We start from the raw sequence: 26,743 nt of genomic DNA, 5'->3' as shown, positions 1-26,743 counted from the left end.
GACTGTGGCGACCGTAGTCTCCCACGGGACACCGGGAGGCCCGGGTGTTCACCCATCGGTCAGCTTCGACGGCCAGTTTTCAAGGGTCAGTGAGCTTGCTGTCCAGGAGGTGCTGGCGTAACTCCACAAAGCAATTTGCGGACAAGTGTTCCCATGCTATTAGGTCAAACAGTTCCTCAAAGGTGGAGACCTTGCTGCCCTTGATCCACCCGTCCAAGGCCCGGCTGTAAAAGTTCACGTACTCTACCCATGTGGTACCGGGTATCTTCTTGCAGTCTCGAAACCGTTGCCGGTACATTTCAGGGGTGAGCCCATATCTGGCTACTAGGGCCTCTTTCATGTGACTGTAGGAGTTCAGCACCGTGGAGGGCAGGTCTAGCAGGGTATCTCTCCCCTCGCTCAGGAACCGGCCCCACAAACCAGCCCCCCAGTCTTTCTGCGGAACTCGGTGGGAGGTCAGGCAACTTCGTAGGCCATGAACCATTGCTGGATGTCGTCGTTCTTGTAATATTCCTTCACCACATCCTTGGGGATGTGGACCTTTGGTTCCACGGTGGAGGAGGGTGGTTGATTTCCCGAGGGTCTGGACTCCTCACTTTTAGTCTTGAGCTCGATCTCTTTCAGGCTGCTTTCGTGTTCTAGTTGGAGTTTTCTTTCTTCGTGTTCTCTCTGGCGTTTCTTTTCCTCGAGTTCTCCTTGTAGGTGTAATTGTTCTACTGCCAACTTTTTCTCAGCCAGTTTTAGCTCTCCCTCTATTTTTAGTTTTGCTAGTTCTAGTTCGTGGTTGCGGCCCCTTTCTCGGTCCGCTAGCTCCTCCGGGGATAGGCCCCCCTCTGGGGCGCTGCTCCTCCCCGGGATGCTTCATGGTTCGTTTGGCGGCTCTCCTTCTGTTTGGGCCAGGGAAGCTCCTGCCTCGACCCAGGTCTTCAATAGGCCTGGGCGATAAATTCCGTTCCGCTCGCGAAATTTGCGGAATTTAGGTAATTTCGCGTTACGCGGAGAACGCGGAATTGCCCAAAATTCTGCTTTCCGCGGCTTCGCGGAATTTTTGCTTGTTCGCGATCTCAAACTGCGTGTTCGCGAGATATTTCCCCCCGAGCATGCAAACAGCGGTCGCGAACAGGAAAAAAGCATCGCGAACAAGCAATTCCGCGTGTTTGCGGAATTTCTGCGTGTTCGCGGAGATTTTAAACCATTTCGTGGAGATTTGCGTAACGCGACTTCGCAAATTCCGCCCACCCCTAGTCTTCAATGCTCCCTGGAAATCTTCTTTCGTGCTTAATCCGGTGGTAGCGATTCCAAGGTCTTTGCAGAATTGTTTTAATTCTCGATGCGTATAATATTCCAACTGAACCTCTCGGAATGTCGGGCTTGTGTTGGTACCTGCGGCACCTATGGAGGTTTCGCCTTCCATCTCTTTTCGGTAGTGCGTCAGCCGTTTACTGCACGATCTCTAGGTGTCAGCTCGGATCCCGTCGTCTGCAACCAAATGGTGGAAAGGCGTTCTCCGGGGGGCTTCGAAATACGTTCCTGACCACCCTTTGACCCACCTCTCCCAGAGTTAGGCCGAGCAAGGGCGGGGAGGCCCTTCCTGGAAGGGTCTCGTTCCTAGGATCGCACACGCTGAGCTTGCATTATCTGACAGAGGGACACCACACAGTAGTTCTTCGTGAGACAGTATACTTTATCGATAGTTTCAAGGGATCTTTATGATCCGAAATGCAGGTATTGAATCAATGCTACAAGCGGCGGCGGTCTCGTGATGGGGGTATGGGGGTAGCGAGACAGTCTTTGAATTCAGTGTCTCTGCGGAGTATCCTTCGCACAGCTCTCAATCCTCGAGCTGGGGGATGTTGTTTCTCTCGGCAATCTCTGCCGATTCTCCTGGAGGGGAGTGCCGCGAGCCACTCAGCCGGCACAGGTAGTTTCGGAGTCGGGGAGCCGCGACAGCGTCAGCAGGGCTCAGATGGTTCAGAGTTCGGGGAGCCGCGACAGCATCAGCAGGGCTCAGGTGGTTACGGAGTCGGGGAGCCGCGACAGCGTCAGCAGGGCTCAGATGGTTCAGAGTTCGGGGAGACGCGACAGCGTCAGCAGGGCTCAGATGGTTCAGAGTTCGGGGAGCCGCGACAGTGTCAGCAGGGCTCAGATGGTGCAGAGTTCGGGGAGCCGCGACAGCGGCAGCAGGGCTCAGATGGTTCAGAGTTCGGGGAGCCGCGACAGCGTCAGCAGGGCTCAGATGGTTCAGAGTTCGGGGAGCGGTTCTTCGGTTCAGGGATCGATCGAGCCACGACCAGGTCAGCAGGGCTCTCGTAGGTCCAGGTCTTCTCTGCCTCCCGTCCCTTCAGCACCCCTTGTTATAGTCCCCCTCCTCTTTGAAGTCCGGAGTCCTTGCTGAGAGGGGTCTTGGTGCCTGGGGGCAGTGTGTCGGGATTTCCTGTCACTCGGCCCTTTGATCTGTTCAGGTGGGTCCGGGAGGGACTGCAGACGCCCAGTAGGCGAGGCACCCGCTCACCGGGGGCCTGGTGGCCGATCGAAACCCTCCTTGGGGAGGAGACCAGAGGTGTGACAGGGACGGCGTCTCCTGGTCTGGCTTGGGGGCTTCTCTCTCTCTTGGCCGGGCATGCGTGGTAGGGTCTTGGGTGTTGCTGGGGCCCCGGCCGGCCATCGGGTTGTTGGGCCATGGTGGCCGGAAGTCTGTGACATCGGGGATCAGGTGCGGTTGCAGGGTGGCTTGCTGGTCAGGAGGCAATTATAGAAAAAAGCAGCTAGGTTATGCGTGAATGCACAGCTTGGACCTGTCACTGAACAGTAGTGAAAGTATTGCCCACCTCAAATGGCCAGCTGCTTTAACGGCCATGGATAAGACATATGTTCACACAGATATGAGAGGCAACACAAAAACAGATTCACTGTGTTAATACAGTTGAGCACTGGTTGTTGAGTCCACACAAAATGTATGTAAGATTCAAGTGTTCTTTATTCCACACTTCGGCACAGTTATATTCACAGCCAACGCGTTTCGCCCAAACATGGGCTTCTTCAAGGCTGTTAGGAATCATACAAAGATATTGGTTGTATCATTGATTCGTACACATAAAACTTGATTTACAAAAATAATGAAAAAGAAAAAGAAAGGTAAAGAAAGAAGAAAATCAAATAACGGCGAAAAAGAAGAATCAGCATAGTATGAATAAACCAGTGAAAAAGAGACCCAGTAAAAAACTGACATAACGCACTGTGTTCAAGTGTCTACACTGACAATGTGACCTAACAATAACTGTGATGAAAAAAGCACAAAAAGGGGAAGAAAAAGTAACCCTCTGGTAAATCCCATGTGAGTATCCATAAAGTGGACTAAGTGCAAGAATGTCTTGCTGGTCAGGAGGGCCACGCCACGAGGCCGGTCTCACACAATGCCTTAACAAAACCTGCGTAATAAGTATTTTTATATTTTAAATACCACAGGACTATGTGCATAGCTGCCATGAGGTATCATGTCATGTGGGCCACCTTCTGTTGCGCCTTGATTTTAACCAACAGCAGGTGCCATGTCGGGATTTATAAGACAATACTCAGAATGATAAAAAAGAAAACTACAAATCCCAAGATAAAGCTGCTGTTAGTTAAAAAGCTTCAAATGTCCCCACGGCCACTTGGTGATTGTATGCAGCTCCTTGCAATTACTCGTTCCACTGGCGTAGCTAGGGGGGGGCGGTGGGGGCGGTCCGCCCCAGGCGGCACTATTTTGGGGGCGGCGGCCCGTTCCTGCGGTCTTTTATAATTTATTTGGGGGACAGTTGTGTCAGTGTCCCAGTGGGTCCCAGGGCCGTCAATCTTGTAGCGCGCGTAAGCGCTACCAATGACGGCCCTGGGCATCGTTTTGGGCCAGCCCCCACACCGCGCTGAAAATGCAGCACAGACGCGCGCCACCGCTAACGCACTCTCGTTGGGAGTGGCATCGAGTCTGGGGAGATTGAAAAGACTGCGCAGGCCGGCGCTGGACAGCAGGTCGCGGGGCGCCTGAGTTGCAGCAGGAATTGTTGCGGCCACGAGGCGGCCGGGCCGGAACCGAATTGCTGCAAATGAGCCTCGCAAAGTAAGTGTGCGTGAATTTAGTGAGGTCTTTATAGGCGCATCCTCCTGCCGCCCGAGCCGCAGTCCTGAGAAAGTTTCGGCTGGCACTGCTCGCACTGTTAAGACATTTAATCATGAAGTCCGCCACCTGATAGAGTCGACAACCCCCACCGGTGGCTGAGTGAACCTGGTCGCTGGGAGTGCTTCCTCCGCTACAGCCAGCCCAGATCACAATAGCAGCCCTCAGATTCAATCATGCCGGGCTGCCCTGAGTCTGAGTTGCGGGCTCCAGCTACCAGCAAGTGTGCAGTGTTGCCGATGCAAATAAATAAGTGCATGCGGTGTGATGTGTTAACTTACTACTGACTCATGTGTGCTGCTTTAGTATAGAAACAATAGAAATCACGAGCAATGCAGGATAGCGGCCTTACCTCCAGATCCTAAAGGCAGCTGTTTCTATGTGGATTGAATGAGGGAAGGGTTTCTGCGGCCTGCCCTTACCCTGTTAAGTAGAAAGAGAGGGATTCGGCCGACAGAAACGCTGCAAAGAAGTGTTAATTATCTGGGAGGCACGACATTTTATTTTCTGTACACAGGCTTGAGAGATTACAAGGTTAAGCACACTGCAGCTCAGAAACTGCTGTAGCACCACGCTCCGGGAGGTGTTCTTGTACATACACATGCAAGTATAAATGTGAAATAAAATGGTGTTTAAGACTTTAAACGTAAACCTACCTAGTTTGCCCTTAGGCTTTCATTTATTTTTTTTGCAACGTAGCCACATTATGACACAATAGAATAGACTGCTTTCTGTATTTAAACATCATATGTAAATAAAATGGGGTGATTGTCATTCGGAGATCTATGTACAAAAATTAGTGCTCGGAGAGATGCTAAATCCTTCTTTTGATAGTTCCCAAATCTCTTAATGGCGACTCCGCAGTAAACAACCAGAAGCAATTCTACATGATTTGGTGTTCTCTTACTAAAATGAAGAGGGATCAAACTATTCATAAGTTTAAGGACAATTTGTAATAGTTTTGATGTCAAAATAGAACGTTTCACTAGCAGTGCTTGGGCCAAAGATGGAGAAACACTCACTACAACAATTTTGGGGGGGTATTTGTGAAACCCCCTCCCACTACATGACAGAAGTTGTTTCACTTACGCTACAAACGTGGTAGTGCTTCCTTTACCGTCTTACAGTGGATGAATGTTTAAAGAGTGATACCCCCTGGTTGGCGTCATCAAGCAGGAATGGTGGGGCTGACTGGGAAGCCTTAAGGAGCAGATAGATGCATTCAGGTGTCTGAAATGTGCTGCTTTGTTTTAATTTTAGCAAAGCTAATGGTCGCAAACTGAACTTCTCCAGTAAATAATCCCTTCCATTCCATTCATTGCCCGGTTTTGTTCACGAGAAAGTGTCACTCAGTCATTGAATGTCACTCATAAGTACACTGACATTATGAAAATGTCACACATAAGCAATCTGAAACCTTGGCAGCTATGCTGCTTGTGCCCTGTAACAGAAGTTCACGCTGGTCAGCAGCGTCACTCAGCAGACCAGCATTGGATGGCTCTCCGTGACAGGCCTGCTGTGGTGTGATCCGTGCGTCAGGCACCCGAAACCACGTGGCTAGAACGTCACTAGTGACTACATTGTGAGTCGAGCCAGGCACTCTTTAATTTAGTTCAACTACTGCCTCCTGAGATACGAGCAGGGTCGGGCAGTATTCCTAATGTTTTTATAGTCTGCCCTGGTGTAAGTGCTGAAGGGGAATGGTAACCAGCTCTCGCCAAGCCACAGTATCCTGTGACATCACAGACTCGACCCCCGTGGCCTTTTGCTTACCCGCCGTGGCACACACTTCTGCCCCGGCAATATGGCAGAGAGCTGCTGGCATGCGGTATCCATAACCAGACCTGACCCCCCGCGAGCCGCACCTGAGACTGTTTGCTCAGGGTTGAGCGTGAAAGAATCGTGCAGCCGCAGCGGTGGGAGTCGTAGCAGCCATGGTGACTGGGACTGGCAGTCAATTCAACTACACAGTGCACTTTTTTTCAATGAGGAAATCAGGTATTTTTGTGGACTGAGTGAAGCTGTGTCTGTGCCCTGAGTGAACCGCAATATCCTGCGCCCGTTTGTCTGTGTGGGTCTGCAATCACATGACCTTCATTTGAGGGCCTGACTGGCGCCACTAAAACAATTTCAAGGTCCTAAAAGTTCATTGCGCTGACAATAACATTTTAATCCTAATTTTGAGTTGGCCTGCGATTTCATTGTCAGGGGACTCACAACTTTGACACGTTGAGAGCAATGGCCCCGAAAATTCTGGTGGTGCTATAGTGTGTTTATGGTTCAAAAGAATGACACTGCTAGTGCACAACTGTAAAAACTGCACTGAACAAAAGTCAACATCACAGCCTTTGTAGTGTTTGGAACTGGCTAAAAAAACCCTGACAGCCTAGACCCCTGCTCCACATTTTACTAAACTTTGGTTATCAGAGATCACATCACACCCCACACTTTCTATGTGTCTGTGCATTCAAGTAATCTATCGATAGGGGTAGGCCCCTTTTAAAGGGTGCAGGGTTATAAATACAAGCCGTAGAGACTGGCATAATGGCTTCAGCTCAGCTGATGAGTCACTTCAGTAGACAGATGCACATTTTATTAGAACTTAGTTTATTGTACAGTACTAGTGCACAGTACTTTTCAGGAGCCCTGAGCCGCGCAACATAGTTGAAGTCGCACTTAACTAGCTGGTGACGGTGGGGTGACTCTGGTCAGTGGTGACAGAGATAGTGTTGCTCATAGTTGAAATGTCACTCATAATTACACAGAAATTCTGAAAATGTCACACTTAGCAATTTGAAACCGTGGCAGCTATGGGAGTGCTGGGCGATTTGCAGCAGAACAACCGGTAGGGGCCCTGCCGCCACTGTGGACTCTACACACAACCGACAAGAGCCTGAAGTAAGAGCTAAAAATGGTTGTCATAAGGGGAGGAAAGGATCTTCGATGAGCCTCCTCATTTTGGGGTTTAGAACTTCCCCTGAACATTACCCCAAAAAAGTTTGTGTCACAGAGCTCCATTCCCAACTACCTCAGACCAAGTGCCTCTAGTTTCAGCAGCAGCGAAATTGAGAATAGGTTTGGTTGGTATCTTTAGTTGCAGCAGTTTGCTCCTGTCATTGCTTGACTCTATGGTTTGAAGAGGACAGTGTTCTGCTTCCCCATCCCCAACATATTAATGGGCGTTTAGTCATATAACAAAGTATTAAACCTTCCTTCATACATGAGTCCTAATTCAGTTCTTCTGTCCTGATGATGGTCCCGTTCATTGGTTGAACGTGGGAACAAATCTTTTACTCCTAAAAGTCGAAGATTATTAAAGCTGATTTAAGAATAAAGCAATCATTTTTTGGGAAATCTATAGAAAGAATAACACCATCATAGTGAGAGTATAAAGGAGCATGAGCTGTTCCCTGAAAGAGGACATGTAAAATAAAAGCAAAAAATTGGTCAGAGGATATCTGAATCTATTTTGTTATATATTAAAGGAAAGTCATAGAAATAAACCAAAGATTCCGTGGTAGAAAGGCGGTTGGCCCATTACCATCACAGATAAGGCCGGGAGTCAAGTTTGATTGAGTAAAGTATACATCCTGTAGGTTGGCAAACAAATTCCAGAGCAAATACGCACCCCCCCCCCATTACCTGCCAAGGGCGCCAATCTGAGGGATAGCCCCGGGCGCCAGAAGCTCTAGCTACGCCACTGACTCGTTCCTTATTCATGTGGCAAATGAGTCCCTCCTCATATGATGCTATCCAAAATATCAGAGATGACCTTTAGTGGGTCCGTAAACAAGTCATTAATCGTGTGAGACTATTTTCTTTATTGTTTCAGAAAGCATGCCAATGAGTGAGGACAGCGTCCTGATCGATTCTTACCTGAGCAGAAGCCTCTTCAGACATTTTCCACAGGATGTCTTATGCTGTCTATAAATTAAACAAAAGCAGATTTGATGACTGGTGGACTTGATAGGAGAGAAAATATGGACTAACTATTCAACTGACACAGCGATGAAGTCTCCTCTTATTTTTCATGGCTCTAAAGGACGGGTTATGAGAGTCGGAGAAAAAAGGGTCTGGAAGAGAAATGACGAGGGGGCGATGGGGGCTTGGTAATGAGGGGTATCACATTACAGATATAACTTTGTTCTCCTATTTATGGGCGCATAGTTGACAAGAAGAGAATTAAAATGGCAGAAAAGCATTATACTGGTTCTCATAGGCAAGAAAAATCATTGTATCAAATGGGAGCTAGATGGCGCTGAAGACTGGGGGTTCGCGCATGCACGCTCGCGTGAACGCAAGCTTGTCGACAGCCAGCAGCACTTTGAAAACTCACCTACTAAAGTCTCTCCAAGCAGCGCATGCGCGCTGACTCAGCGAGACCTAAAAAAGGATATACTGCAGTCACCCCTGGATCTGGGAACCAAGAGCAGTTAACCTACATTAAAATAGATCCCATTTCACTGGACCCCAGGTTCTGTCTTTATTCTTGAAATACAGCAGATCCAACTTCCAACTGCTGTCCTCCCTCAAGTAAATATCTCAAATTTCAGTCTGCTATAAAATACCATTCTCCCCTCCACCCCCGGAACATATTCTGCCCTCAATTAAATCTTCAGATTCAATCTTGCTAGATCCACCAGCTGACTTGACAATGTGCCTTCTAACCGATTTATTTAGGAAACAGCACACTGCACCATCTTTCAAAATGTTTCTGAAGCTCTTCAATGCATATCGCCCTGTTGTCAATTCCAAATAAGGTATATACATATTTCCCTCCAAACCTGATCAACATGCATCAGTGTCTTGATTGTCCAGATATGAACCCAACCATGCAAACTTACATCTGTCTTGATGACTAAATCTAGTGCAAAACCAAAAATAGCTCTCCGGTTCCCCACTTCCAGATTTTCTCACTACCATTCAATATCACTCAATCTCACGCATTCTCTGACTCACTCAGTCTCACTCATCGTTTGACTCACACAGACTGTGACTCACCCAGTTTCACTCATTCTCAGTTGGTCACACAGTCATACTCATTTTCACACATCCTCAATCAATCTTACTCTGATTCATTCAATTTCACTGGCTCACCTAGTCTCAATTATTTTCACTCATTCCTACTCCATCCCACTCATTCAGAACCACTTTGACAAAGTCAGTCTCATTGATTATCTCCCTGTCTCATTTTAACTCACTCAGACTGTCACTCACTCTGTCTTACACACTGCCATTCTCCCTCACAAATACACTCAGCCATTCTCCCTCAGTTAGACCCACTGCCATTCTACCTCACAGTTACACTCACTGTTATTCTCCCTCACAGTTACATTCACTGTCATTCTCCCTCATAGTAACATTTGCTGTCATTCTCCCTCACAGTTACACACACTGTATTATTCCCTCATAGATACACGCATCCATTCTCCCTTCAGTTACACTCACTGCCATTCAACCTCACACTTACACTCACTTTACATTCTCCCTCATAGTAACACTTACTGTGATCCCCCTCACATTTACACAAACTGTCTTTCTCACTCACAGTAACACCCACTGTCATTCTCCCTCACAGTTACTCTCACTGTCATTTTCCCTCACAGTAACAATCACAGTAATTCTCACTATCAGTAACACCCACTGTCATTCTCCCTCACATTTATACCCACTGTCATTTTCCTTCACAGTAATACTCACAGTCATTCTTCCTCATGCACAGTAATGGTCACTGTCATTCTCCCTCACAGTTACACTCAGTCATTCACCCTCACAGTATGAATCGCTGTCATTCTCCCTCACAGTAACACTCACTGCCATTTTCCCTCACAGTTACACTTGCTTTCAATCTCCCTCACAGTAACAATCAGTGTCATTTTCCCGCACTGTAACAGTCATTCTCCCTCATGGTAACACTCGCTGTCATTCTCCCTCATGTTAACACTCACTGTCATTCTCCCTCACAGTTACTTACACTCACTGTCACATACAACTCATGCACATGCTGTCTCTCACATACACATTTATGCCCACAAGCACACACGCCTATCTATATGCACAGCAGACAAGATGTAAACATTTTAATTATTTTTTTTATTTTTTACTTACGTTGCTGCAGGTCCTGTTTGGACTGTTGTTCCTTTCAGCTTCCAGAACTGGGCTATAAAAATGAAACCTCATACCTGCAGCACCCTTGTCAACCTTTAGCTGAGATGCTTATCACATCACAAATGGGGGAGGCATAGAGGTGTGCCAGAGCCTCAAAGCCAGGGGTGAAATTTCTCCAGCCCAGGTAATCTCTCTCTGAAGACCGATGTAAGCCTCTTCACACAGCCATAAGACAGAGGAGCATATTCTCAAGGACTCATCGACGATTTAGCAGCACTTTTCCGCCACGAAAGTGGCGATAGATTTATCGCCCTATTCACAAGCGTGCGCTAACAGCCAACATCGTCAGTTTACCTGCGATAGCTGCCGCTAAAAACATCGCCAAGGCTGACAGCAACAACTAACGCTAATCATATGCAGAGTAGGTGTTTCCGTCCAAAAACTCACGATAACACCACTTCGCGATATTCTCAACGACCAGCCAGATCGGCAATGCGGGCCAAAAACAGGGGATAAGACACGTAAGCAGCAGGAACTTAAGACCTGCTCTTTTCTGGTCTTAAGTAGGACGAAAACCTGCAGTAGAAAGGAAGCCCAGCCCAGAGCCACAACTGAAGACCAACAGATGCCATGGAGCTACTAATCATACAGCTTGGAGACCCAAGAGGGCCACAACACCCACCGCCACCACCCCCACCCACAGACCACACCCCCGACTACCACCAAGGCAGCGCAGAACAAGACAGCGGACCTTCTGTGTGTGTCTCTGTGTCTGCCATATCCTGACCATAGGCCTACACACACTTGGCTGACCACTTCCAACGGCCAAATTTACACCGGCGACGAGGTGGCTATGTCACATGCCACCCGGCACACATCTTGTCATCGCCTGCAGGGGCGTGTCTGCCAGGTAAGCACCCGCACCCTGCCATGAGGTCGCCGCTGTGAATGGTGGTGCCTGCGCGAACCTGTGCACCTGGTGCACCCCAGCCCGCTGTTCCCTCGACCCGTCCGCTGCCAGTGGTGATTGCCCTCCCCTGCGCACCCAGGCCTCACTGCTCACCTGCCGCAACCAGCGTGTCTCCAAGAGGGTCCACCAAGTGCCAAAGCAATCTTCAAGCCCGAGGCCCGTGAGCCTGGCAGCCTCCTCAGCCGATCGCTGGCTTCTGCGCAACAGGCCCCCAGCGCACCCTGCGGCACCGCACCGTGGAATTCTGTGTGTGCTGACTGCTCCTTAGGCCTACACTGCGGTCCAGCAGGTCTCAGTCAAATCCATTCCAGTCCGGCCCAACAGGCCTACTGCATCATCACAAGCTGCACACCCGCTCAGCTCTTCAGGTGGGCCTAACTCAGTGCACCACAAGTCACAGTCCAGCCTCCAGGCCACAGCATCATCGCAGGCTGCACACCCGCTCAGCTCTTCAGGTGGGCCTAACTCAGTGCACCACAAGTCACTGTCCAGCCTCCAAGCCACAGCATCATCGCAGGCTGCACACCCGCTCAGCTCTTCAGGTGGGCCTAACTCAGTACACAACAAGTCACTGTCCAGCCTCAAGGCCATTGCCTCATCGCAGTCTGCACACCCGCCCAGCTCTTCAGGTGGGCCTAACTCAGTGCACCACAAGTCACCGTCCAGCCTCCAGGCCACTGCATCATCGCAGACTGCACACCCACTCAGCTCTTCAGGTTGGACTAACTCACTGCACAGCAAGTCATTGGCCCGTGGGGCTACCCCACAAGTCTGCCTCAAGCAGCCAACAGCATGTCCTCGGTAACGCCACTGGAGCCCTTCACAGTCACACAGGGCCACCCCCATCCCAGGCAGGCTGCTGGAAAGCCTGGGTGTAACATCTGGAGACATACTCCGAAGCGCACGACATCCTAGCACGGCCACGGTGGCCCACGCGTATGCGTGTGAGCAATGTGAAGAAATGGCCCGGGGCTCTGGGTGTGGTTCAGTTCTGGGCTCTGGGCGTGGTTCAGTTCTGGGCTGGCCACAAAAGTAACTATGGCATGTGTCTCTGTTGTATTGTCGAATCCACCCGGACCTTAGTCGACAATGTTGCAATGTAGCATGCACCCGGAGGGTGGGCTCGCCCGAATGGAAAAATAAAGGAGCACAAGACTGCTTGGGGTCTTGGCTCATATATGCCAACTGTTGTGTGTGTGTCTTCATTGAAGCAGCATAAGCCAAAGGCCTAGCCTCAATCGCATACTTGCTCGATCATAGACTGTCACATGACACATCTGTGTGAATTAGAATGTTTTAATCACATTCAGTGGAGTGCTGAAGATGGACCAGTACATGGCCATGCAAACCCCACTTTACATTGTTGCCCCATGGAGGGCCAGCCAGAGTCCTTTAGGGATTCATCGGAAGTGGAAGAGTGCAGTCTGCAGTCTGATTGCTCTGTCATTGGTAACCAAACCAAATATGGCAGTCCATGTCGAGGGCCAAGGTGAGTGGCACAGAGTTTATAGGTGGAAAGTGGGAGGTGTTATTCCAGGACATGGTGCAGAGGGCAGAACCAAGCTGAAACAGGCCATAGGGCGGAGATTAATGCTACCGCTTCCTTCTTACCAGAATGGCAGAATCATACCTATCATCGTCCTCTGATGTGTGATGTGCCTCAGACGTGGGTGGTGGTGTTTCGTCTGCAGCACTGTGTGGCACTGACACATCAGGGGGCGGAGTTGGAATGTCTTCCGCACTGTGTGCCAGTGCCACATCAGGGGCCGGAGGTGGATTGTCTGCCGCACTGTGTGGCAGTCCCACATCAGGGGCCAGAGGTGGATTGTCTGCCACACTGTGAGGCACTGACACAACAGGGGGCGGAGATGTGGATGGAGTAGTAGCAGCAGCATTCAACTGCGCCAGGCCTTGTGGCAGCAATGCCATGATGAGGATCTGTAGGGCATGGAAGATCCCAGCTACATCTCGCTGGTGTGCAGCCGTGGCAGCCATTCTTTCCGCCTGCACCCGCTCCATGTTCTCCATGATCCTCCGCATGTGTCCCAACTCCTGGATGACATCACTGGAGACACTCTGACTAGACAGTTGTTCTTGTCTCAGAGTCATGACTCCAGCGATGTCAGCCATGGATTGTTGGAGAGCATGCAGCGGACTGTGGGTGTTTGTTAGTGATTGTAAGTGGTCCCTGATGGGACTTAGACACCCACGTATGGCATCTAGTTTGGCTGCCATGAGGTCAAACCCCACCCGCACCTGATCAGCCATGTCCTTCTGGCCATCTAACACACGGTGTTGGAATGCCATGTGGTGGTCATGAGGATAAAGGGAGACAGCCATGGTGGTGGGTGCTTCCTGCTGTGGGGTCTGTGCAGGGGGTGGGGACTCCTCGATGCAGCTGGGCTGCCCTGCTCCTGGGGTGGGGTGCTGAGGGTGTCCATGAGCTGGCGGAGGGCGTCGTTGTTGATGGTGGGGAGGTCCTCTTCATCATCAGTGAAGAGATGTACGGTCTGCTCTGCAGGAGGTGTTGATTCTCCCTCTGCAATGTAAAGGGGAGATGCAGTTTAACAGTGTGTTCCATGTATGTTCACACATTGGACAAGTTTACAGACAGAAAGCATAACAATGTACATTGTGACTGTTTGGGAGGAGCTGCCTATTTGATGCGGGACAGTGGACATTTCTACACCATCAGGGATGTGAGGTTGTACTTGTACATTATCATCTCACAGTTTCCTGCTATGCGAGTGGCCAGCTTCTACACACAAGCGGCAGCAGTTGTGTCCTCTGTTCTGTTGTGAGAGTGTTGCAGTTTGTACCACATTGTTGTTAATGTTGATGTGCTCTGATTCTTATGTGTGTGTGCTGCATTGTGGGAGAGTCGCCCCTGCAGCCCTGATTTTTCTGGTGGTGTGCCTATCACTTATGTGCCCAAACAGCGCTGAGATGTTGCATACTTGGGTAAATTGGGCTCTTGGTGGGCGTTGGGACTCTTGGGCATGGTTTGTCCGCAGATGTCTTGTTGACGTCAGGGGTTGTTTGTGCACGTGGATGTGTCAGAGTGTGACCTGCTCCTTTCGGATGTGGTCCACACTTAGCCACCTTAGTGTCGTGGCGTGCACCATGTTATGATAATTGGATGCAGCCATGCTAATCGTCATGCAGTGTCACTTGCATTGTCAGTGTGGCTCATGGACCCGCAGCTTTGCTGGGTTCAGCACATGTGCAGGGGTTTGTTGTGAGATTAGTGATGTGTGGGAAGGGCCCCCACTGGGCACATTGTCGACGGGGGCCTACTTGCTGTTTCTATGTGTGCTGCAGTATGCCAAGGAGATCAGGGACATGATCTAGAGTCTCACCACTGATGACTGTGGACACCCTTTCATCCATCTCATCCAGCTCCTGCTGTGGCGCTGGACTCCCACCTCCAGTCTGCATTGTGGCTTTCCGGTTGTTAGCGAGTTTCAGCTTGGTTTTGCACTTCACATCATTCCACCGCTTCTTGCAGTCGTCCACTTCCCTTCTCTTCACTCTGACTGCATTCACCTTGGCCAAGATGGACTGCCATATTGCATTATTAGTTGCCAATGAGAAGTGGAGAAGTGTGGCTCAATGATTAGAGCGGCAGACCCTGATGCAGAGGTCTATCCCTGGATCAGGGTTCAATTCCCTGCCTCGGCGGGTCTTGGGCTCAAAATTCCACGGACCTGATAATTCTCGCCTCGGTGCCATTCCAATCATGGAGTCCCACTCTGCAACTCTGGGCAATAGCTTGCATAATCTCCACAATGGCCCCCACAACGCTAAGGATGCCTGGCCTCCACCTTGGGGGTGCCCAGGAGTGGACGCCTCACAGGGAAAGCCAGGATGGGTTCCACAGCGGTATTCGTACAAGTGCCTTGAGACCCTTGCGGGTGAGTAGTGCGCTATACAAGTATCAATTTACATTTACATTACATTTACAATGACACAGTGGAGGTGATGAACAGTTGTTGGTGGTGTTCTATCACCTCCATAATCAGGATCTTGTTTTCCTGCGGACTGAATCACTGGTTCCTATTCCTCTTCTCCTTGCCCTTCTCCTTCCCCGAAGTCCCTGGCTGGTCTTCCGGGAAGTTTGTGGGGTTCTGGTTGGCCTCTGTGGTTACTCCAGCTTCCTCCATGGTGCTTCTCAGTTCTTATTTTTTTTTTGACAGTTTTTATGGTGTATTTTCCGACCTGATGTGGGAATAGCAAGCCTGGCGCTGATTATCGCTGATATTTTTATCGCTGTTGGGCCCATCGCAACTTTTTTCATGTTTGGATTTCCTTTTTTATCGGCGTCCTGGTAATTTTAACGCAGACATTTGACGCGTTATCGGGGAACTATCGCCTGTTGCCAGCGTGTTGAGAATATGCCGTTAACACGGTGTTAGTTTCCCGCGATAGACGTAGTTATGTAAAATTGCGTTAGCCTAGGTTGATGATGATTATCACACGGTCTTGAGAATACCCCCAGAGACTGATACTGGACCAAAGAAGGTCACCATTTTATTTATATTAAGATTGGATAATAGGTAGTTATTCAATCTTGTTATAATAAAAACAAATGGGCCAGAAAACAAGGGGGTATAGCCCCTCAGCCCATTAAGAAGAGCCGCCACTGACTATGGGACACTTTATATATAAAATATCTCAAACAAGTGCATAGGATGTGACTCCAAATCACTGATATTCCAAACATAAAAGCTAATAGCATGAGAGTATAAAGATCCTTAAAGCAATCATCCCATTCCTTATATTTTGTTGGATTGAATTGCAGGAGCGATTGGATTTTTATACACTATTTGTGTAAAAGGCAGCACTTCAAACATTCACCACTTAGCAGTGATAAACAAGTGCATTGTTACAAAGTTACTCATATGCACCCATGTACATCATTATAGTCATCTTATGTACATATCTAACCTTTGACTGAAAAATATACCCATTATTGTTATAGAGAAGGATGTCCTCAGTGGCATAACGCAAAATGATTGGGCCACCCTGCAGGATATGATGATGGACCACTGGGTCTCTTATTTATCACAGATATTCATTGACCTTGGCTTGTTGGGGGGCTCCCTAAAGATCTGGGGGCCCATGAAGGTTTGAGGGTCCCCCAGGCTGCAGGGGCCTATGCTACAAACCTGGGTGTCATGGTTGTAACATCACTCTATGGCACACTGACATCACTTAGTATTATCTAAGTTGGGTTGACGCCACCTTGTTTTTTAGGTCAAGCCTAGGGCAGCGCATGTGCTGTGCTCTGGCGAGACTTTTAGTAAGGGCTTCAGAAAATGCTACCACTGTGGCCTAGAGCTTGAGTGCATGTGCGTGGGCACGCGCTTACGAGCAGAGGCGCCATATGGCTTTCCTCTCTCGTCATGGGTCACAGGCCCTGGCTGTTCTCTCCTCCCTCTGCATTCCGCAGACCTTCTCCAGCCTGCTCTTTCCCCTCTGGACCCCTCCCTTTGGACAGGGAGGAGGGAAACTGCTCCTGTTTGCAAGCCTCACCACTATTCATGCCATGGATGTTTGTCAATAGGGCATGAACAGTTGTTTTAGAAGGTAGTTCTGACACTATGGGCCGCCCCGATATTTCACTTTTTGAGCACCTAATTGTTGAGCTTTTACTGTGTGAGAGCCTCATAAGTTGGGACTCACCCACAGTGAACTCAGGATGTAAGAGACTGCATGGGTATTTTACTGGTGTCCCCCTGGCTTCACCAGGCCCCTGTGCAGCAGCTGGAGTAGGGGACACCGGGCTGGTTGCATGCAGACACATGTGTACATGCATGTGCACATGAGTTCGGGCTGCGCAGGGGAGATTCCTAGCGTGCGCAGTCCAGGAGCAACTACAAAGTGAATGGTGTGGCAGGACTTATGCAGTATTGGGTAGTGACATGGAATAGGCCTTATACACTGGAATGAAACATGCCAGGGAAAGTCAGTGTGTCTTACTGATGTTTTACTTCATTATTCCCCTATGGGAATGTGGAGCCCATGGGCTAGATTAACTTCCATTAGGCCTACAGATTCCTGACACGCACTTAAGTCCAATGTAGCAGATGTGAAAAGATGTATTCTGCAGAGTCCAAAGTCATATTTATACTGCTTTTGGGTCATACAGAACTGTCATATTTCTCTGAGCCAGCCATGACCAAACCCATGCTGAGGGCTGACCTCAGCTGGATGAATTAATAACCTTTCTTCCACAAGCTAGGGCCTCCTCTCCACGAAGAGAAGATGGGTGTGGCTACAGACTCATTCATTAGCAGCTGTCACTGGGTGCCAGGCACCAGGCTGCACCAAGGAGGGAAGGCAGCGTGGGGGGAAGGGGCTTCAGAGACATGTGGCCAGAGACCCTGGACGACGCCATTTTGAACAAGCCCAGAGGCTGGACAAGAAGGAGGGAGTAGGGGCAGGGAAGTGATGTGTCGCTGTTTGATAGGACCAACAGAGACTTCCTGCAAGCCCCCTACTCAACTTTTAAAGAGTGTTTGCACAGGAAGAGAAGCTCTCTCTGGGGTGTGGTCTGCTGAGGCTTAAGGTGCTGGAGCCTGGTGCAATGGGCAGTTGGAAGTAGAGACCTCCTGACTGCCCACAGGACCCTATCAGCACAAGAAGAAGAGCCCAGGACCGGTGCGCAGAAGCAGTGGCTTCTGCGCAGGGAGAAGAGAGGCCAAGGAGAAGAGCCAGGCGAAAGACTGGCGCAGGAGCCAGTGAAGACAACTCCCTGCTGACCCACCCTCTTGGAGACCCGGAGGGCAAAGGAGAGTTCTCCCAGTGGCTGAGGGGCATCACCACCAGGAGCAAGCAGCCGTGCAAATGGGGCAGATCGGACCCCCAGGGGCTGAGATATGGACCCCGGAAGGTAGGCGACTTTGACCCCTAAGAAGACCGACAACGAAGCACTTGGGGCTCCGCCGCTGGTCTCAGAGATGCCCCTGGAGTGGGTCAGGTCCCGGGGGCTGCCCCCAAGGAAGATGGAGGTGGGGAGCGCTGTCGCGACCCCTCTGCGAAGAGGGAAGCCGGGGAGCGCCGTCGCGCTCCCTGTGAAGGTGCCCCGTGGGGTGCCAGGAGCCCACCCTGGCCCCCACCGAAGATCAAGTCGGGGAGCGCCGTCGCGCTCCCCATGAAGATGTGCAGGGAGGGGGCCCGGGACCCCACGCCGAAGAGGCGGAAGAGGGGGGAGTGCCGTCGTACCAGATCCGCGGCCAGGAAGGCCGCCTCCGTGTCTGCCCGCTCCGGCGGCAAAGAAGTCTCCGGCTCCCGTGGACGCCCCAGAGGGTGCGGGCTGTGCGGGGAGTTGGCGGGGGCAGCCGGGGGTGGGCTCCCTGAGCTGCCCTCCACCAAGAAGGCATGCGGGGGTCCTGGGTGGCACCGGGACCCCGAAAGAAGAGGAAAGGGGCCCGGGTGGGACCGGGCCCCCAAAAATGGGCAAGGTGGCCGGGGGTGGGCTCCCCGAGCCGTAGAACTTACCTGGGGGTCCTGGTGGGACCAGGCCCCCCACCGAGGGCTGAAGATGCGGCGAAGCTGCAGGCAGCATACCGCGGCTCTCCCCGGCACAGCGGGAGAGCCGCTCATCAAATATTCATAAAGCGGAGCACGAAGCGCCCCATAATGCCTTGCCAGGCATTCGGAAATCTGCCATTTTGGTGCTTTGTGGCCCCCAGAGAAGGGCGGTCACCCTCAAGTGTGAAAAGGTGCTGGGGGGAGCTGCTGGAGAAGCGCAGTCCACCCCCCTGCACGAAGAAAAGTTCCTCCCTAAGTCTCATGGGGACTTGGAAAGAATTACCCCCCAAGGGCTCAGCCAGCATTCAACACCTTCTAGGCTGGAACTTTTGTTCTACAGCTGAAGGTGAATGAGGAAGTGCATCAAGGAGTGAAGGGCTGTGTTAGGGATACCTGGAGAAGGGCATCCCCTGGAGGTGGAGAGGTGTAAATGCACTCAAATGCATTTACTAATGGATATTTCTTTAAGAGGGACTGAAGATCACCTGTTCAATGTGAAGTACTGGTGTAAGGTGATGTCATAAGCAAAGTGGGATTATGTGGCCAGACTTGCCTGCTAGGGTGTCTGGCTGTACATCTAATCCTGTGATTTCATCTGTTATGCCTTTAGGGATGTAATTGCAATACATTCTAATGATCCACAAATGTGCTGAGTACTGTCATTCTAAAGCGTGCTTAAACATGGATTCTTGCTGCTGCGCTTAGGTGAAGACCCCAGACTGCTAGCCCTTAAGATATAGAGGTGCATACTTTATAGTCAGTAGGAGATGCTCAGTCAGGGTCATGTGTCACCAAGGCAGGTTTACCCCTTTTTAATGCTTGTTGAGGTAATGGGGTGGGTCGCCACTGGGATGGTGCCAGTGCGCAGGGCCCTCGCTCCAGGTTATGTTCAACTAATGGCATTGGGGGCAAGATGATGTGCATACATGGAGTGGTGGTACTAGACCCCACCCCCCATGGGAGGGGTGGATATGTTATGCAATGTCACAAAGTAATTCCAACAGCTTATGTATATTTGTAAATTGGTGCATAGGATTGAGTAGTGTGTGTTTAATAAATGTACTCTTTTATAAAGCAAAATACAGACTGGACAATCAATTATTGAGTGTTATTCTTGCGCACCTGCAAATGGCGATTACTAGCCCACACCACCTCCCTTGAGTAAGCCTCAGACTGCTCTGCAACGCTACCCTCTGAGAGTCAGGCGCTACAATTGGGTGTTTGGGTCCCAGTGAAGGACACATGTAGTCATGTTATTTGTGCAGGCCTCACAGATGCTGCCTTGTTTTCCAACAAAAGTGCATTTCATTTCTTGAAAACAAGTGTCCCTGTCTCCCTTTCTTCTCTGGACTGCTTACTCCTCTGGCCCCCACCTCTAGGCTTCAAGGTCAGAGTCTGCTAGTAGCTTCACTCTGCAGCTCTTCTCTCCTCCTCCTTCTCCCCCACCACCCTTTTTCAGAGGGGAAGGGAAGGGAGGCTGGGTCCATTGCAAGCTTCTCAACCAGCAGCTTTAGGTATGTCATAGAAGCGGCCACTTTACCCTTAGTGCTTACCCCCTCTGCCCCCCCCCCTCTGTCCTAACACTTATCATCAGGTTCAAAGCTCACCTTGCTTACCCCTTCTGCCCCCGCTCTGTCCTAACACTTATCATCAGGTTCAAAGCTCGCCGTGCTTACCCCCTGCCCCCCGCTCTGTCCTAAAACTGATCATACGGTTCAAAGCTCGCCGTGCTCACCCCCCTACCCCCGCTCTGTCATAACACTTATCATCACGTTCAAAGCTTGCCGTGCTTCTCCCCCCGCTCTGTCCTAACACTAATCATCAGGTTCAAAGCTCGACGTGCTTACCCCCCTGCCCCCCGCTCTGTCCTAAAACAGATCATCAGGTTCAAAGCTCGCCGTGCTTACCCCCCTGCCCCCGCTCTGTCCTAAAACAGATCATCAGGTTCAAAGCTCGCTGTCCTTACCCCCCTGCCCCCACTCTGTCCTAACACTTATCATCACGTTCAAAGCTTGCCGTGCTTATCCCCCCGCTCTGTCCTAACAATTATCATCAGGTTCAAAGCTCGCCGTGCTTACCCCCCCAGCCCCCCGCTCTGTCCTAAAACAGATCATCAGGTTCAAAGCTCACCGTGCTTACCCCCTGCCCCCGCTCTGTCCTAAAACAGATCATCAGGTTCAAAGCTCGCCGTGCTTACCCCCCTGCCCCCGCTCTGTCCTAAAACAGATCATCAGGTTCAAAGCTCGCCGTGCTTACCCCCCTGCCCCCGCTCTGTCCTAAAACAGATCATCAGGTTCAAAGCTCACCGTGCTTACCCCCCTGCCCCCCGCTCTGTCCTAACACTTATCATCAGGTTCAAAGCTCGCCATACGTACCCCCTGCCCCCCGCTCTGTCCTAACACTTATCATCAGGTTCAAAGCTGGCCGTGCTTACCCCCTCTGCCCCCCGCTCTGTCCTAACACTTATCATCAGGTTCAAAGCTCGCCTTGCTTACCCCCCTGCCCCCCGCTCTGTCCTAACACTTATCAGGTTCAAAGCTCGCCGTGCTTACCCCCCTGCCCCCGCTCTGTCCTAACACTTATCATCAGGTTCAAAGCTCGCCATGCTTACCCCCCTGCCCCCGCTCTGTCCCAACACTGATCATCAGGTTCAAAGCTCGCCGTGCTTACCCCCCTGCCCCCGCACTGTCCTAACACTTATCATCAGGTTCAAAGCTCGCCGTGCTTACCCCCCTGCCCCCCGCTCTGTCCTAAAACAGATCATCCGGTTCAAAGCTCGCCGTCCTTACCCCCTGCCCCCGCACTGTCCTAACACTTATCATCAGGTTCAAAGCTCGACATGCTTACCCCTTCTGCCCCCCGCTCTGTCCTAACACTTATCATCAGGTTCAAAGCTCGCCGTGCTTACCCCCCTGCCCCCGCTCTGTCCTAAAACTTATCATCAGGTTCAAAGCTCGCCATGCTTACCCCCTGCCCCCGCTCTGTCCTAAAACTTATCATCAGGTTCAAAGCTCGCCGTGCTTACCCCCCTGCCCCCGCTCTGTCCTAAAACTTATCATCAGGTTCAAAGCTCGCCGTGCTTACCCCCCTGCCCCCGCTCTGTCCTAACCCTGATCATCAGGTTCAAAGCTCGCCGTGCTTACCCCCCTGCCCCCCGCTCTGTCCTAAAACTGATCATACGGTTCAAAGCTCGCCATACTTACCCCCTGCCCCCCGCTCTGTCCTAACACTTTTCATCAGGTTCAAAGCTTGCCGTGCTTACCCCCCTCTGCCCCCCCCTCTGTCCTAATACTTTTCATCAGGTTCAAAGCTTGCCGTGCTTACCCCCTCTGCCCCCGCTCTGTCCTAACACTTATCATCAGGTTCAAAGCTTGCCATGTTTACCCCCAGCCCCCGCTCTGTCCTAACACTTATCATCAGGTTCAAAGCTCGCCGTGTTTACTACCCCCCTGCCCCCCGCTCTGTCCTAAAACTTATCATGAGGTTCAAAGTTCGCCGTGCTTACCCCCCTGCCCCCGCTCTGTCCTAAAACTGATCATACGGTTCAAAGCTTGCCGTGCTTACCCCCCTGCCCCCGCTCTGTCCTAAAACAGATCATCCGGTTCAAAGCTCGCCGTCCTTACCCCCTGCCCCCGCTCTGTCCTAACACTTATCATCAGGTTCAAAGCTCGTCATGCTTACCCCCCTGCCCCCGCTCTGTCCCAACACTTATCATCAGGTTGAAAGCTCGCCGTGCTTACCCCCCTGCCCCCCGCTCTGTCCTAAAACTTATCATCAAGTTCAAAGTTTGCCGTGCTTACCCCCCCTGCCCCCGCTCTGTCCTAACACTTATCATCAGGTTCAAAGCTCGCCGTGCTTACCCCCCTGCCCCCGCTCTGCCCTAACACTTATCATCAGGTTTAAAGTTCGCCGTGCTTACCCCCTGCCCCCGCTCTGTCCTAACACTTATCATCAGGTTTAAAGTTCGCCGTGCTTACCCCCTGCCCCCGCTCTGTCCTAACACTTATCATCAGGTTCAAAGTTTGCCGTGCTTACCACCCTGCCCCCGCTCTGTCCTAAAACAGATCATCCGGTTCAAAGCTCGCCATGCTTATCCCTCTGCCCCACGCTCTGTCCTAACACTTATCATCATGTTCAAAGCTCGCCGTGCTTATCCCCCTGCCCCACGCACTGTCCTAACACTTATCAGGTTCACAGCTCGCCGTTCTGCAACAACATTAACCTTTGCATGGCTAAACACTTATAAGGTCCGAAAAGCGAGACCTATTGGCTATGCCAATGCTTGTAAGGCCCTGTTTCAGCTTTCAAGGGAGGGCAAATGTAAAACATTACTGGTTCATGCATGCTTCAGCGGTCTCGAATATGTTCATTCTGGGGCCTTTTCACTCGTATATGGGTTCGTGGGTTAACACAGCCCTTTGACTGTGCGCAAAATCTGGACTTGCTCATGTTACCTACACAACACCACAAATTACTAATAAGAACAGTAAGGATTACACTTATATGAAAACTGCTAGGACGTGTATAGTCGCCAGGCACTAATAAAGAGTGTTAATTATTACCCAGTTCAATAATTCTCTTTGTATGGCTACAAGATCAAGAGTTCACCTCGTGCAGCTCAAAATCCCCCATAGATGTTACTATGCATGTCCAACATTGGTTAAAATGGGTAAAGCAGGTACTCCGCTGTGCCCCAAGAAATGTGGTCAGGAGCGTACATCTCTTCATATGACATGAAGCAGCCCGGTACTCCAGCGATATTGGGAAGCTATGATTGCTTGTTTCAACATTGTTAGTGGGAGTGACATGGTATCATCAGCAAAATGGTGCCTTCTAAATATCTGGGACGAAACCGATCTCACCCGCATCGACCAACTCAGGCTAACACTGGGGTAGATAGTGGCTAAACGTAATATAGCATGACTCTAGAGGGCTGAATTAGCACCACACTTGAATGACTGGAAGAGAGACATGGACTGGTGTATGCAGGCTGAGAGAATACTCTACGAAAGCAGGGCGTGTCCAACCAAATGGACTAAAATATAGGGGAAATGGTATGCACATCGGGGGGAGCTGTGTGCTCCTGTCATGGGTACCAATCAAGATGCTTTGTATCCAGGGCGTTTGGACATTGCTGCTGGGCTTTGAATTGTTGGGTGGACTGGGTGTTACTGGGTTCCTAACAACAGATGGGAATTCACTACTGTATGTCTGTGTTTTACCACTACGATATATGCTGCTTACTGTGACTGCAATTCTATTTGTTTTATATGCAAAAAAAAATAAAAAATAATAATACTCTTTTTAATTACCTCATAAGGATGGAAGGCTAAGTAAACCCAGCAAGATTCAAAGCTATGGCCACCAATAACACAATAATTCTACAGTGGATGCAGTAGTCCAATGAGCTATCCTGGAATATCCTATGCATTGCATTAGTGACATCACCAACACCTGTGCAGATCATGATGCAAAAGGAAAACAGGGTAAGGGAAAAGAAGAATGGCGAGAAAAAGACAGCAAAATGGAGACAGAACAAAAGAGGAATTGTGAAGGAGAGACGGGAAAGCATGGCTAGGATACCAATGGCTAAAAAATAGAAATTGGGAGACAAAAAAGATTATAAGAAACTGTAGGATATCGACCAAGCTAGGAAGAGGAGGAAGAAAAGGATCAAATATAAAAACATAAGGGAAAAAATACACAAAAATGACACAATGGTTGAGAGATCGAAAGAAACAGAGAACCCAAAACAAACTAGATGGAGGCAGTCCAAATGATACAAATATAGAAAAAGAACGAAGAGAGGCATCAGAATAATAGTTAAAGAGGCAAAAGGAGAAAAAAAGGGAGGATTAAAAAAAAAAAAAGAATATTAAAGACAGAGGGGTTATTTACAAGTCCCTTACGCCGCCGGTGCGTCACTTTTAACATGGGAAAAAGTGACGCACTGGCGGGGCAAGGGTCTTGTAAATAAGCCCCAGAATGTTTTAGGTCTATGTGTGATCTGCTGGTCACTTGATCAAATCTTTGTGATTCAGTATAATATGTTACTATATTAATCACAGAGATTCATGAGTAGCCTTCTGATCACAGTCTGTTATGTCATTCAGAGTATTAAGTGGGTAAACGCACCTACCGCACCGTTTTCTGTGTCCCATATTGGTGATAGATTCCAATCACAGTGAAATAGCTTCCTCCACACAATGCACTAACAGTGTTAACGTTTGTTAACAGTGTCAGAAATTGCATGCGCCTCACAGTTTACAACTCTCTTTGAATGTGAAAAGTGTGCTTTAGAAATTAAATAAAAACTCACTTAACTATCAGTGAAGTTTGTAAGTGGTCCACCTTTTTGTTTGCTAATACATGTAGGTGAAAGGCCTGCAAAATATTTACAGAATACTTTGGGCTTTGATTTAGATCTTGGCGGACGGGTTACTCTATATCAGGGGTCTCCAACCTTTTCTGTAGTGAGAGCTAATTCTGCTCAAGGAAAGTCCTGCCGAGCTACTAGCATATTTTATCACTGTAAAATGCTGATATATATTAACATTACACCAGGGGTCTCCAACCAGTAGCTCGGGAGCTACTGGTAGCTCACCAGCACCCTCAAAGTAGCTCTCAGAGTTGAAGCCAAACCAAGCTGATCTCAGAGATTCTGTTTATATTAAAGAAGGCAGCACTGATCGTTTCATTACCCGTAAGAGTTACAGACATACAATCCAATGGCAGGGCCTCTTGATAACACTCAAACACACACTGTGTTGACCTATCCATCAATCAATCGGGGATTTAGAGAGCGCACTACTGAGGGTCTCAAGGCGCTGGGGGGGGATGCATTTGGGCAGCTCTGGTCATTCAAAAAGCCAGGTCTTGAGGCTCTTCCTGAATGATTGCAGGGTCGGGCTTCGTCTGATGCTGAGGGGGTGTTCGTTCCAGGTCTTGGCCGCGATGTAGGAGAAGGATCTGCCTCCTGTTCTGGCTCAGTGAATGCGGGGGATTTTAGCCAAGGCCTGGTCAGAGGAGCAGAGGTTTCCATTGGGGACGTAGAACGAGATTCTTTTGTTGAGGCATTGGGGTCTGGTGTTGTGGAGGGCTTTGAAGGTGTATGTGAGCAGCTTGAAGGTCACTCTTTTTTCGACGGGGAGCCAGTGGAGTTCTCGTAGTTGCTGGGTGATGTAGTCTTGCCATGGGATGTTAGAATTGCTGAGGGGGATGCACCATTGCTGTGGTCAAAAGATTGGTGGCCAGGGGATCTAGGTGATCCCCCGGAGCCTAAGACCGTAGTCAAGAACCTCGGCATACGCCTAGACCAGGCACTGACCATTAAAGAGCACGCTGCTATCACCACTGTTTCCATGTACTTGGTTTATTACGGCGAACCTTCCCCTTCCTTACCTTGTCCACACGGAAATCTCTTATCCAGGCACTGGTACTAAGCTGCTTAGACTACTGTAACGCCCTTTTGGTCTCAGCTAATGAGTCTTCACTGAGCAGATTACAGGTGGTCCAAAACACCGCAGCGCGCCTTGTCTTGAATGCTCCCCCTAGAACTGCCTCTCTTCCTTTCCTACAACAACTCCTCTGGCTCCCGGTATGTAAACTAATCAAATTTAAAATCTGTTGTATTGTACACAAGGCCTTGAACGGCAAAGGCCACAGCTATCTTGCAAGGAAATTTAACCACTACATAACCACTTGGTCTCTCTGATCGGGAACTAAATCTCTGCTTCTTGTACCACGGTTCAAAACATCCCAACTGGGAGGGATAGCTTTCTTTCACCTAGCCTCTCTCTACTGGAACCAGCTTCCTATTCATCTGCGGCGCAATGCCCTAATCACCTTCAATTCCGAAGGCTCCTAAAAACTGCTTTATTTTAACATGCCCCCCCTTCATGGCCTACTCATGCACCTCCAAAGCGCAGAGATACCCCTTCGAGGGTGATTCAGGCACTTTACAAATAAAATAAATA

This window comes from Triturus cristatus, chromosome 11 (genome assembly GCF_964204655.1).
Source record: "Triturus cristatus chromosome 11, aTriCri1.1, whole genome shotgun sequence".
Taxonomy (NCBI): domain Eukaryota; kingdom Metazoa; phylum Chordata; class Amphibia; order Caudata; family Salamandridae; genus Triturus; species Triturus cristatus.
This window is presented reverse-complemented; position numbering follows the sequence as displayed.